The sequence below is a fragment of the Anguilla rostrata genome, chromosome 1, assembly GCF_018555375.3.
Source record: "Anguilla rostrata isolate EN2019 chromosome 1, ASM1855537v3, whole genome shotgun sequence".
NCBI lineage: Eukaryota > Metazoa > Chordata > Actinopteri > Anguilliformes > Anguillidae > Anguilla > Anguilla rostrata.
In genome coordinates this window covers 81,090,027-81,105,062 of record NC_057933.1, presented here as the reverse complement: position 1 = coordinate 81,105,062, position 15,036 = coordinate 81,090,027, and the positions used below count along the sequence as shown (strand labels likewise).

Sequence of the window (15,036 nt, the reverse complement as noted above, 5' to 3'; positions counted from 1 at the left end):
ATACTTCAGTTCTGATAAATGTGTGAGTGAAACGTGAAATGGGTTCTGTGTACTTATATGCAGACAAATCTGTAGCAGAGAAGCTGTGCTTTATTATTATTATTATAAGTACAAACATATATTACTACATAAATATACTCATTCTCATTTCTGTCTCCATCCAGACGGGCCCAGAAAACCAGTGGTTATTCACAATATGACCAGCAGAGGAAGCGGAAACACTGTGACCTTGATGTGCAGCAGTCAGAGCTATCCTCCCATCCGGAGTTACATGTGGCACGTACAGAAGGACAACGCGGAACCTTTACTCAGACACGGGCAAAATCTTACGATAGGCTCCGACAAGGAAGGGACCTATTACTGCTCCGTGGAAAACGAGATCTCAAACAGCAGCTCGGAACGCATAGTGATACGTTTCTATCGTGCGTATGCGCCGAAGTTTGCTAAGTCTTCTCTGGCCTTTACACATTACTATGTGCAGATAAGCTCTGGGTTGCACGTGTTGAACGGGCTCTGATAAATTTAAAATACTTCAGATGCTTGTAAAAATTTAATCAATTCACAAAAGTGTACAATGAATATGATCCAAAGGACTCTGATAGAAATACTGTGTCACACGTACAGTACAAGATCGCCAGATGCCAGATGGTTTTGACCAGACAATATTAAATGACTGTTCTGAATAACTGATTGAAAATTGGCTGTTAGTTTGTAATGAATTTCATATTCTATTTGCACTGACACACTGTTTGTCCTCCTTTCCTACTCTAAGCTTTAAGCAACCCTGTCACCAAGGTGGGCATGTGCATGCTGTCCACATTGGACACGTTTTAAATCTGGCAACCTTATGAGTCACCCGTGTTTTAAAATTAACTCACAACCCCAGAGATGGAAGTTCACCACTTAACCCACCCAACCACAATCCCACAGGATTTCAAGCTATTTCCCTGCAATGACGATTATGCTACGTTAGTCAATATTTTTAATACCACAAAAAAAAAGAAAAAGAAAAAAAGTGACCAGAATTTTTCAGCAAGGAATCTGCTCTCCGTGTAGACGTCCTGTGTGAGTGCTGTATTTAGAGTCCCAGTGCTCTCCGTGTAGACGTCCTGTGTGAGTGCTGTATTTAGAGTCCCAGTGCTCTCCGTGTAGACGTCCTGTGTGAGTGCTGTATTTAGAGTCCCAGTGCTCTCCGTGTAGACGTCCTGTGTGAGTGCTGTATTTAGAGTCCCAGTGCTCTCTGTGTAGACGTCCTGTGTGAGTGCTGTATTTAGAGTCCCAGTGCTCTCCGTGTAGACGTCCTGTGTGAGTGCTGTATTTAGAGTCCCAGTGCTCTCCGTGTAGACGTCCTGTGTGAGTGCTGTATTTATAGTCTCAGTGATCTCCGTGTAGACGTCCTGTGTGAGTGCTGTATTTAGAGTCCCAGTGCTCTCCGTGTAGACGTCCTGTGTGAGTGCTGCATTTAGAGTCCCAGTGCTCTCTGTGTAGACGTCCTGTGTGAGTGCTGTATTTAGAGTCTCAGTGCTCTCCGTGTAGACGTCCTGTGTGAGTGCTGTATTTAGAGTCCCAGGGCATTGTGAATACTCAGCCTGTGGCTGTTATCAATTTGTGATTTACTGTTGGAGTGTCTGTGATTCACCACTATGGTCTGTGACCCACAGTCACAGCGAATGTCTGTGATTCATTGTCACCGTAGTTGTCTGTGCTCTCCAATCACCAATCACCCTCTGCTCTTACTCTTTGACGGTTTCTACACAGCAACAGATATGAATGCAGTGCTTTTTACCATTAGACCTCCAACACTGGAAAGCCAGATTAGCACATCAAGTTGTTTCTCAGAGGAGTCACATCAAGCAGAAAGCACAATTATTTTTTTGGATTTTCTCGATTATGTTAAATTGCCAGGTGGTAGTTCAATATAATCGGTAATGAACTGGTCTTGCAAACTAAAGGTTGCGGGTTTGATTCATGGGCGGGGCACAGCACTGTACCCTTGAGCAGTGTACTTACTCAACTGCTTCAGTATATATCCAGATATATAAATAGGTACAATGTAAAAAAGCCAAAGTTGAGTAACTTGCTCTGGATAAGGATGTCTGCTAAATGCCCTAGAACAAAATATATATAAAATGATTTGACAGGCCAACTTCATTCCAAAAATCTAAATCTAATGATTTTTCCACCTTTCCATTATTTGTACTACAAAAAAACCAGTACAAACTATTTTTTAGCTATGGCAATTAGTTGTGTTTCTTCTTCTGTTATAAATATAATGCATAGCCTATTACTGCCATTCAGACAGACAGCTCAGTAAAGTCTTACCAACATTGTACTGCACCCAGACTAATCCAGTGGAGATGTGTTGTTTATTTCACTATGGCTTACAATTATGTAGGCCTATGTCTATGACTTTGTTTCCATATTATTTGACACAGTCAATGAACTTCCTTTATTCTGGTTTTGTATGAAGTTGTTTATCCAGAATCTGCAATACCTGAAATTGATTAAATAGAATTGGAGGGGAAGAGTACTCAGATTGTTATGAATAGTTTAAAATTAGGAGATCCAGTTCTTACCCTCATTATAAAAAAAAACTTTTTAACTGCTGGATATCTATAAACAATTAATGTCTGATGATGTCTTTCATTAAGTCTTTTAGGCATGAATGAGGTCCAACCATCATGACTGATTTTTTATTTTTATTCTTTTTTTCAGAATTACATTGCGGTCCACTGTTTTATATTATAATCGTAGGACAGATTTGTCTGTATGTGCTGACTGTTGGATTCTGTATCCACAAAAATAAAAGGTACAGTCATTTTGATCTTCCTGCTGATAAAATATATCATTACCATAGTCTGTGACCAGATGCTAAGAGACAATTATGCTTTCAGTAAAATATTCTAAAAGTTAAAACTATCCCATCCAGTAAATGCATGTGGCTTGCAGAGACATACTGGATAAGCAGAGGCAATAACACATTCTCTCTCTACTCTGATTTCCATGTCTCCAGGTTGTCTAGAAGACTTAAGGTCAGTCTCACAATCCTTTCCTCCTCTTCCTCTTCTGAAACACTCTGTCTGCAGCTCAGCCTGATTTCCCCTCTATTTGACATTCACACCATCTGTGTGTCTTTTCCTTTAAAGGGAGGGAGGGACGGGGACACATATGCCAGTCTGCAGCTTTCCAACATCAGCCCTGAATATGACGTGCTGCAGGTGAGCAAGTGTGATACAGAGAATTATACACCAGGGGGCGCCACTACGCTCATATTTATGAAAACTCATATTTATGAAAATTAAATGTATGCAGATTCCCTCAGTATCAGAGATGTGTGTAGTAAAGACAGGATGAGATCTGTATTTGTTTTTAATGACTCAGTCCAAGCAGAGGAGAAAACCTCACAGACTCAGCTGAAGGGCTAAAATGCTATTTTCTTACCTTTAATGTTGATGCAGAAGCCTTTTGTTCTTTTCAAGAAATGGAAGTCTTAAGCCATCACAGTGAAGTGTTCAGACTAAGGTTGAATCCACTGATCCTCCAACAAGTTCACTTGGCATCACTCTCGCCTCCCACAATCGATCGCTTGCGGGCATTATAAAATTTTAAATGGGGGATAATATATAAGTCAGATCTTTAATCTGATTGTTTATCACACCATGTTCCTCATCCCACTGGTCACTTTGTTTTCTTACCTCTTGTCGCTACCTATCCCAACATGCCTTGCAGACGCAAAGAATTGTCTCTCGTTGAGAAGAGAGGCGATTACAAATTGGCTTCTCGTCGGAGGATATGTGGATTCACTGTTAAAATTCAAATAATGCATACATAATTGGATATATTTTTTAATTTAAGTTTTTGCAGAGTTAATTTTGTAATAAAAAAGGTTTTGTCTTTCCACTTTTTCCTCTTCATATGAACATAGGCACTGCCCTGAGACTATGCCGGTTCGTGCACTAAGGTGTTCCTTTAAATAACCATGAATCTGCGTGTGTGTGTGTGTGTGTGTGTGTGTGCTGTACATGTTAGGTAAAAAACAAGCATCAGAAACACACAGGGACTACACAAGAAGAGAACGATGATTACCAGAACCCTGAAGATGGAAACAGACCAGATTCAGGGGCTAATTAAAAATGTGAGCATGTTGTGTTTCTTTTAAAGCTGATTTATTTTTGCTTTAAAAACAAAAAAAAAAAAAAACACCGAATGTTGAAGGTAATTTCTATCTATATGTCCTAAGAGCATTTTTATGACTTGCAGAGATGTTTATTTAGTATTTATCCTGGAGAATAGAATTTTGTTTTTTTCATTTTTCATTCTTTTTACAGAATGACTATTTTTGTACTCTTCACTTGCATCTCTTGTGCTTTAATGACTGTATGCCATGGGTTGTCGTGTAAATTCGGCTGCTGTCTGTTTTTGAGAACACCAAATCAAAATTGCATCCTCATGGACTTTCAAAGAATGTTACATTGTGCTCTAGGGATGTGATACGTTTTGGAAAAAGTCCCTTGTCTCTCTCCTGAATTTGAAAAGCTGGTTTTCAGTCATTCTGCATCTTATGGTTCAAACAGTCTGCTGAAAAGCTTAAAGGAGAAAGACTAATATCAATTACTGATTTCAAACATGGAATTCATGACTCAGGGACTGACGTATGCTCCTCTTTTTAGCCTCTGCTCTGCTCTTTAATTTCTATTATACTATTGTCTCACTGCACATTTGTTGTTTGTAACTTAATTGGCAACTGTCTTAATGGGTAACTCTGTATTTTATGTCAGGTCCCCCTTGTAAAAGAGATCAATCAGAATGGGGTACTGCTGGTTAAATAAAGATTAAATAAATATTTAATAAGTATTAAATAAAGATTGAACATTTGTTTAAGTGTACAGGTGTGGATTTAATGTTCAAAAATAATCAAATTCTGATTTGATTATAAACTGTCTACTAAAACTGTCTAGGTTCATATTAGAAGCTTTCTTTAAAGTAAAAAAATGTTTTTAGTTTACTTGATGATCGCTATTGTGCTCCCATATTTAATTACATTTTTTACGATTGCTTTGACAACAGTTTTAATGTGCAAAACTCTTAACACAGAATGCTGTACTGTTCATTTTGGGTTCAAAATGTAATGCAGCATGCAAAATAAAAATACCAGTGTCAAATCAGAGAATATTATATGCAAAAGTTTATCACAGCACCAGAACATTAGACATTTCAAACAATGAAGTTAAATGCTGCATTTTCAATATACAACAGTCATCATCAAATAATGCTGCCAAACACAAAATCCTTCTGATAAAAAACGAGTTTGAAAGTGTTCCTCATAACGCAAAATGCTATACTCCTAATCTTGGGGACAAAATCATATATAGCATGCACAATAGAAACAACTGAACCAAATTAGATTGTATTTCATGCTAAAGTTTATCATAGTGTAGCGTTCGGCGCGGAAAACAGCGGTAGAGACGGGGTTGCCCGTTTCCGAATAGCCCCAGCGGAGCTTCACTTTATTGCAGACAACGCTTATTAACAGTTTTACAGATCTATCCCGATTGATCGGGCGAACAGCTCTTTTATAGCCCTGGGACGCCCTGATTGGCTTAATTCGCTGCCCTGGGTGCACCAATCACCGTACATTAGCGAGAGCCAATCGCAACATCAAGTACACAAAACAAAACTAGCAATACTTACAGCGGTGTTCATAGCGATATTACCAACACTACTGTACACAAGCGTAAGGGTCCAACGAACACAAATACAAGGAAGTTAGCTAGCGCTACATAAGCGACTATTAACAGGCTATGCACATTTAATAACAACACAAACACGATCATGCATTTACAAATATTTACAGCTAGCTACAATAACGGAGGCGAGATCGGCACAATAGTGTCAGAACAGTGCATATGTTCATCGTTGAAGTTTAATTATTGGTGCATTTTCAAATACAACGGCCATTATCAAATAATGTGGTCAAAAACAAAATACTTGTTAGCAAAAAAGACTATGGCTAATGGTCATTTCCTCATAGGTACTTGAAATTATGTACAGCAAGCATCCCCTGTGATAGTCTGCAGTGTAGCGCTTGTGTTTTTTTGAAAGACAAACAAAATATTAGATTAGATTATATGAAGTTTAATCGTTAAAGAAAAATCATACAGTAATGCAGGACTGTAAACACAACTGTATTGTACAGTAAAAGCAAAAACAGTTACAGTAACAACAAACTTTACTGTAAAGTACAAAAAAAAAACTGCTTTTTGGTGCTTAAGCAGCATTTTGCCTCCTCGATGGGGTTCAGAATGGGGGAGTAAGGTGGAAGGAATTTTGATCGGAACTCTGGATGGGCTGTAAACCAGTCTCGCACAGCCAATGCACGATGGAAGTTTACATTGTCCCAGACAATGATGAACACCATCTGGGCATTTGGCTGTACGAGACGGTTGTGCAGCCCACCCAGAAAATGTATGAGGCGCACAGAGTTGTATGCCCCCAGCAGAGGGTCACGAGCCTCAACTGCATTGTGGGAAACGGCAGCACACATTGAGATGTTGGCTCCACGCTGTCCCGGAACAGCAACAGTGGCCCTCTGCCCAATTACATTCCAGCCACAACGCCGGCGCTTGCTGTGTCCACGTGTCACTAAAGACAACGACGGCATCCATGTATGCAGCGCAACCCTCTAGGCCCGCCAACACCCTGTTCATGAGTCTCTGAAACCTCGAAGGAGAATTTTTTTGCGCTTTACCAACCAACACTGACTGTAGCATAACGACTTGTTCATCCTCCGGCCAATTAAGAACTTTAGCTAGTCTCTCAAACAGCACAAAAAACGTGTCTGGGTCTTTTTCAGAAGATTTAGGGATTGGACAAAGATTGTGGGTGACATCAAAACCAGAGGAGCCAGAATTCCCATCTAAAGAACTAAGTACAGGAGCCTCAAACCCAGGTCGACCTACCAAAGATTGTCTTAGTGCTTTGCTCTTTAAATTTCTCACGCTCAAGCCAACTTATCCTGTTCAAATTGTAGTTTTGCAAACTCAATTTTCTCGTTTAAATCTTGTTCGGATTTTACTTTTCCAACTTCAAGCCTTAACCTCTGCATTTCAAAGTCATGCTTGACTGACTCTAATTGCACCAGGTCCCGAAACGACATCTCATGTTCCAATTCAGACTCACTCTCTGGCTCTTGAGATGGCAGTGCAGCTGGCATGGGTGCTAATGACAATGTAATGTCCTGTTCGGATGCCAAATGAATTGCCATGTCTCTTAAATCACCTTTTTTGTGTGCAGATGCTACAGTGCCACCCCAAAACACTACTAATTGAATTAATTCAGCCGTAGAAAAAGACAAGAATACACTGTTTGACGGTTCCCTTCGAAAACCCTTAACTTTCCCACTCTCTATGGCATCAAGGTCAGACATCGTGTTAAATTGTGACGAACAAGGGAATTGCAATAGAGATGCAACCTCCCGAACGGAAAATTTAAGAAGGATGAGCAGGGCTACAAAGTGAGAAACGGGCAGGCAACCCGAATAAAAGAGCACCCCGCTATGCTAACGGAATCCCTAGTCGTCATGTGACGTAACGGCAGGGTATTTAATCACTCAACCCTGCAGCATAACACACAACCTGACAGACTGTGCATCACACCACGGAATGAACCCAGGACAAATGCCGCAAAACGATTTAGTCACACAAAAATAACGAACACCCAGCAAAATCGCTAAACAGTATCCCTGAATGACACGGTCGTTACAGCCTAATTGGGGTGATTGTGCACAGCTCTAGTAGTAAAACACTGGTGTGTTGCCTGTCCAGATCAGTGTATCACTACTCACCCCTCCTCAATTGACACCGCAGCACTGAAGCAGAGAAGAAAAAAAACTCAGTGCTGTAACGAAAACACAGTTCAGTTATTCTCTCCACCCGTACTCTCAACGGCGTAACTATTTAGAAGGCTTTTTACTTCAACCAAGCTCCTTCTAAAACAAACACAATGCCACGTGTCAAAAGAAATGTTTTTAATATAGCCTAACTCAAGCTCAACGTTACAGCAAATCAACTCATTTACGTTATTCCTTCAAAGAGGCTATCCAAACAGATCCGCACTTGCTGGTCTGCACAATGCAAGCACATAAACAGAGCTCACCAACACTTCCTGTACCACGCTCGCCACTGATAGGCCAGAACGCCAGCGCACATCCGCGCCTACATACAAACCAGGAAGCAAGCACTAGCTTTGCTTAATGCGAATCGAGAGAGCCACATAGCAAACCGGTTATACCACTTTACCCATGCTAATTAAATATCAAAATGGGATATGTTTGCGACCCACAAACAATCCCGGACGAGCCTCCAATTCATGTGACGACCCGGCTCAAGGACGGACACATTAAACGGACACCAGACTTTAGTTGAAGGAAATAACAAGTGTTTATTGAAAAACAGAACAAAACCAAACCAAACCGAAACCAAACTAACTATATCAGCGTCAGTAATCAGTGTGCATGGAGGTGTTGGGTGCCTGAAGTGCTTGGGTGTGCTAATTAAAGCATAAAAATGTGTACGGGGAAAAAGTGCAGCAGCGTCTGTGGCAGTCAGGCTTCCAGCTGGTGGAGAGAGAGAGTGAACGCCCAGCATCCTTGCCCTCTTAAGGACTGCGAACAGCTGCGTGCAGTCAGGACTGCTACTCCCGACAGCACGCAGCACCCCGGCCAACAAGGGCAAATACACAGACAGGTGAAAACAAGAGGAGAGGGGCGCACGCAAGGCCTGACAGCGCTGAATGGACCCACTGGCGAAGTTGGACCCTAGGCACGTGCCTAGTTTCCTAGATCCCTTGAGACCAATGGACAAGCCTACTCACATATGTACATAATCCTAATGTGATGTCTAGGGCATAATGTCCACCAGTCTACACATTTATAGAGGATGGGTCGCTAAAGCATTCGCTACTGTAGTATTGCAACATTGCTATACACATACCTGAATGTATTCCACCCTCAAAGCCTTCACTCTATCTTCAATCCTTAGCAAAGGCACCAAGTAAATTTGTTTCATTGTGATTTGGTGCTTTTTCAAAGTTCGCCCAATTGTTGTTAGGCTGATTGAGTGGATGTTTTGGAAGATTCCGTTATCTGCCAGAATGTTTTGTTTGGATTTTCTTGATCCGTATGTCATTTCTTTGAACCGCCATGTCTGCTAGTGCCCTCTCCTGCTGGGCAGAGAGAAGACGGCCATGTCCTCCAGCTGATGGTGCTTTTTCAGTTCTAAAGTACAGTAAAGATAACAATTACAACAAAGATAATTCACACTCACACTTTAGTATTTATGAAATATTTTGTATTTGATTTATTTAAAATATTTTATTGGAAAACCTGTCACGGTTCCGCATTTTCTGTTTCTGTTTTTCCCCTTTTGGCCGCCAGATGGCGGCACTTCAGTTTTGTGTTTCAGTTCGTTCTCACTCCCTGTGTTAATTGTATTATTGGTTTTAATTATTCTATCATTGTTCCCACCTGTGTCTTGTTATCCCCTCCTTTTCGGGTTTGATTGTTCTTTGAGTTCACCTGTGTTTTGTTACCCTTGCCTATTTAAGTTCTTTGTTTCCTGACTCGGCTGCTGGTTCCTTGTGTTTCTGCCTGCGTTCCTGCTTGTGTGTGTTCCACCCTGCCCGTGTTCTGTCCTGCCTGTTCCGCCCTGCCCGTGTTCCGCCCTGCCCGTGTTCCGCCCTGTTTTTTTCAGTTCTTAAGAATCTTTTTGTGTTTGTGGTTTTGCCCCTCATGGCTTTTTGTTTGTTCCCTGTTTGTTAAGTAAAGTGTTTGTTTGAATTTTCCTTTTGGAGTCTCCCGCGTTTTTTTTTACTCTGCGCCTGGGTCCAACCCCCCGAATCCCTGACAAAACCAAATACTTTCACAAATAGTAATAAAAAATACATTCTTTTAAATAAATGCTTTCCTGGGAAACCAAATACTTTTTCAAATAGTATTTAGAGCCTTTTAAAAATGTATTAAATTACAAATACAATTGTAAAATATTTAAAATATCCCAGAGTTCTTTGTACAATACTCCTTCGGGCTAGGGGTTGAATTTGGGCAAGGGTAGCCTATGTCGGCAATTTTGAACAACCCATGTGCTGCCTCTAACAGTCAGTAGCCTAAATGCCCGTACATGTCTTTGCATGGGGAATGGCAAACTCAGACTTCTTGATAAGCTACTTGCCAGTCTGTTGGTACCCATGATATCTTTTTAAAGTTAGCAGCTTTTACTGTATTTCCTCTTTTTTTCTGTGGTCAGAGCATTCGACAGCCATGCAAACAGTTCCTTCTTTTACATTTTGTAAGGTTAGACACAGATAAGCTACTTGCCAGTCTGTTGGTACCCATGATATCTTTTTAAAGTTAGCAGCTTTTACTGTATTTCCTCTTTTTTTCTGTGGTCAGAGCATTCGACAGCCATGCAAACAGTTCCTTCTTTTACATTTTGTAAGGTTAGACACAGATAAAATAAAATTCATCCGTACATACTCACTACCAATTAACAATGGAAATCGGTACAGTTGGACTGGGGCCATCAGCAGTCACCTGACGCATTCTAGTCAAAATGCTGTCCTCTAAATTGGACAAAACGCTCAAATTTCAGAGCTGATAGGTTCTCGCATATCCAATGCTTTTCAAGTCTTTCAACAGCTTGGTGCAATTGCGTATGTTGCACCACCGGCTTTATGTTGTGAAAGTATTTTCAAATAATTTCATTAAATCAAACCTTTTTTATTTGAAAATTCTGTATTTTTAAAGACATTTGAAAATAATTGCGAATGTTCCTTAAATACATTTTGTGATTTAAATACTCAATATTCTCAGTATTTCAAAAATAATTTCAAACAATTTCTAAAAAAAAGTGTTTAAAAGTAATAATTGAATCATTTCACAACAGCATGTTTTTGTGAGAATTCTGTATACATATTAAATTATGTTCCATAAAGTCATACAGTTTAAAAGCATTCTCAGCTGCTCCATCACGTTGCCTAATACTCATTGAAGTTATTAGCAGGTAAATCACAGCCAGGGGTTGACAGCTATTGTCACGGTACGGGTAGGGGGGACCCAAACGCAGAGGGAAAAGAAAACACAAATCCAAAATGGGAGGGGAACAAAGACTTTACTATAGACAGGCAAACAAGCAGGGAACAGACAAGGCCACAAAGGGAAAAAACACGAACTCAAAAAATCTCTAAATAAAACAGAAAACAAGAGGAACTCAAACACGGGCAGGGCAGAACACGGTCAGGGCAGAACGCAGGCAGGCAGAACACAAGGGCAAATCAACAAGTCAGGAACTAAACAAGTCAGGAACAAAACAAGTCAGGAACAAAACAAGTCAGGAACAAAACAAGTCAGGAACAAAACAAGTCAGGAACAAAACAAGTCAGGAACAAATCAAGTCAGGAACAATACTAGTCAGGAACAAAACAAGTCAGGAACAAAACTAGTCAGGAACAAAACTCAAGCAGGCAGGTACATGGAAGTCAGGGAACAAACACAAGCAGGCAGGTACATGGAAGTCAGGGAACAAACACAAGCAGGCAGGTACATGGAAGTCAGGGAACAAACACAAGCAGGCAGGTACATGGAAGTCAGGGAACAAACACAACTCGGGAACAAACACAAACAGGTAAAAAAAAACCGCAGGCAGGTATAAATGGTCTGAACATTCATCGGCAACAAACACAAGGAACCAGCAGCCGAGTCAAGGGAACAGAGAACTTAAATAGACAGGGGTAACAAGACACAGGTGAACTCAAAAAACAATCAAACCAGAAGGAGGGGATAAGGCACAGGTGGGAACAATGATGGGATAACGAGACAATGAAACAATCATACAATTAACAGGAGGGGAGCAGGACACAAAACAGAAGTGCCGCCATCTGGCGGCCCAACAGGGGAAACACAGACAGGAAAACAGGACCATGACAGTACCCCCCCCCCCCCCAAGGGACGGCTCCTGACGTCCCAGGAGGCCGACCCGGGGAGGGAGTCAACAGAGGGTGGGGGCTAGAGACAGGACTCAGACAGGAACAGGGACTGGACACAGAACTGGGGCAGGAACAGGACTGGACTGGACAGGACAAGACTCAGTGCTGGACTGGACAGGACAGGAACAAGACAAGAACAAGACTCGGGGCTGGACTGGGCAGGACAGGAACAAAACAAGAACAAGACTCGGGGCTGGAGGGGAACTCGGGGCTGGACGGGAACTCAGGGCTGGAAACAGGACTCAGGGCAGAAACAGGACTGGACAGGAACAGGACTGGACACAGGACTCAGGGCAGAAACAGGACTGGACAGGAACAGGACTGGACACAGGACTCAGGGCAGAAACAGGACTGGACAGGAACAGGACGGGACTCAGGACTGGAACGGGACGCAGGACTCGGGACTGGACTCGGACAGGGGAACAGGACTCGGGACTGGACTCGGACGGGGGAAACAGGACTCGGGACTGGACTCGGACGGGGGAAGAGGACTCGGGACTGGACTCGGACGGGGGAACAGGACTCGGGACTGGACTCGGACGGGGGAACAGGACTCAGACAGGAACACCGGGAGACCTACAAGGACAGACAAAGGGACAAGCAGGCGGGGAGACACACGGCAAGACCAACAGACACACTAAGGGACAGACAGACAGGGAAGGAGAGGGGGGAACCCAAAAACTGGCACAAGGACTGACAAATAGGCAGACAAGACAAGAAACATGCGGATTGACACGCAGACAGACAGGCAGACAGGCGGGAGAACACATTGGCCGTCGAGCTGACGGCCTGGGGAGCAGACAGACAGGCCAACATACCGGCTGACAAACAGGTGGGCAGACAGGCAGACAAACAGGCGGGCAGACAACTAGACAAGGGGGCAGGTGCACAGGCAGATACACGGTGGGGAACATGGATAGGGCGAGGTCTCGGGGCATTGGGTAGGGGCAATGATGGCTTGGACACACTAGGGGGTGCGAAAACACTAGGGGAAGAACGGACACTGGGGGGCGTGAGAACACTAGGGGGAAAACGGACACTGGGGTCGTGAGAACACTAGGGGAGGCACGAACGCCAGGGGGAGCACGAACGCCAGGGGAAGCACGAACACCAGGGGAAGCACGAACGCCAGGGGGCAAGGTGTGGACACTAGGGGGAGCGAGAACACTAGGGGAAGAACGGACACTGGGGGGCGTGAGAACACTAGGGGAAGCACGAACGCCAGGGGGCAAGGTGCGAACACTAGGGGGAGCGAGAACACTAGGGGAAGAACGGACACTGGGGGGCGCAAGAACACTAGGGGGAGCACGAAGGGGGAGGCCCCCCCCGGGACTCGAGGCGGCTGCGGAGGCCCCCCTGGGGCTTGAGGCGGCTCCGGAGGCCCCCCCGGGGCTCGAGGCGCAAGTAAAGCCCGAAACTTGGGTGTAGCAGGTGGCCTCCACGGAAGGGTCAGAGCAGGCGGGGCCTCCGGGGCTCGAGGCGGCTCTGGGGGCCTCTCCGGGGCTCGAGGCGGATCTGGGGGCCTCTCCGGGGCTCGAGGCGGCTCTGGGGGCCTCTCCGGGGCTTGAGGCGGCTCTGGGGGCCTCTCCGGGGCTCCAGGTGGCTCTGGGGGCCCCTCCGGGACTTGGGGCAGAGCAGGCTGTGAAGGCCCCTCCGGGACTTGAGGAAGAGCAGGCCGTGAAGGCCGCTCCGGGACTTGAGGCAGAGCAGGCCGTGAAGGCCGCTCCGGGACTTGAGGCAGAGCAGGCCGTGAAGGCCGCTTCGGGACTTGAGGCAGAGCAGGCCGTGAAGGCCGCTCCGGGACTTGAGGCAGAGCAGGCCGTGAAGGCCGCTCCGGGACTTGAGGCAGAGCAGGCCGTGAAGGCCGCTCCGGGACTTGGGGCAGAGCAGGCCGTGAAGGCCGCTCCGGGACTCGGGACAGAGCAGGCCGTGAAGGCCCCTCCGGGACTCGGGACAGAGCAGGCCGTGAAGGCCCCTCCGGGACTCGGGACAGAGCAGGCCGTGAAGGCCCCTCCGGGACTCGGGACAGAGCAGGCCATGAAGGCCCCTCCGGGACTCGGGGCAGAGCAGGCCGTGAAGGCCCCTCCGGGACTTGGGGCAGAGCAGGCCGTGAAGGCCCCTCCGGGACTTGGGGCAGAGCAGGCCGTGAAGGCCCCTCCGGGACTTGGGGCGGGGCAGGCCGTGAAGGCCCTTCCTGGACTTGGGGTGGAGCAGGCCAAGGGCCCTGCCGTCTGGGCTGGGCAGGGGACAGGAACACAGACCACAGCTGTAGGGAACCTGGCTGGGCAGCCGGACGGGACCGGCGGGACCCCCGCGGGCCGGACCCTGGAAAGATCGCCAGTCGAGACCCTTCAAATGACGCAGGGCCGGGAACCGCTGGCTGGGCAGCTGGAGGTCTGGCCGACCGGGAGGCAGCCCGACCACGGCGCCTCCGTGACCGCCCGCCCCGGGCGCTGGGAAGCTCAAGGGCGAGGGACTCCATGGCCGCCGATGCGGAAAGGGTGGGTTTGGGGGGCTGCAGTCGGGGGGCAGAAGGGGGAACTGAACTTTCGCGCCAAATTTTAAAAAAAAAAAAAATAAAAATAAAAAAAACCCGGGGGTGGCCCCCAATACTTTTCAGCCGAAAGTTCATGTTGCAAATTTCGCATTTGCATTTAAAATTTTATTTTTTTTTTTGTTACTTTTTCCCTGTATTTTTTGAAAAGGGGGAACATTGCATTAGAAAATAAGGGAAAACTCTTTAATGAAAAAAAAGTGCCCAAAAAGATTTGATATTTTTGGGAACGCTTGTGAACTTTGGGTCCGTTGTTTTTATTATCACTTGCGCATTAGAGATCAGGTCTTGAGGCGATGCATTTGGGTTTGGAAATAAATTAATTTAAAATCCAAAAAAGAATCTTCTCCCTTTTCCCTTTATTCCCTGAAGAAGTCGGTTCCCGTAACAGCGCAGAAAAAACTATTAAAAAAAGGGGGGGGAAATCGAAAATAAGTATTGAG

The 15,036-nt window shown here is 44.9% G+C and overlaps 1 long non-coding RNA gene across 1 annotated transcript; it reads left to right on the top strand.

Moving 5' to 3' along the window:
- Nucleotides 1–1,390: 1,390 nt before the first annotated feature.
- On the top strand, nt 1,391–4,168 carry LOC135237469 (uncharacterized). The gene is made up of 4 exons (XR_010324836.1): nt 1,391–2,809; nt 3,014–3,032; nt 3,147–3,218; nt 4,030–4,168. It is a non-coding gene; the product is annotated as an uncharacterized LOC135237469 (long non-coding RNA).
- Nucleotides 4,169–15,036: the final 10,868 nt, after the last annotated feature.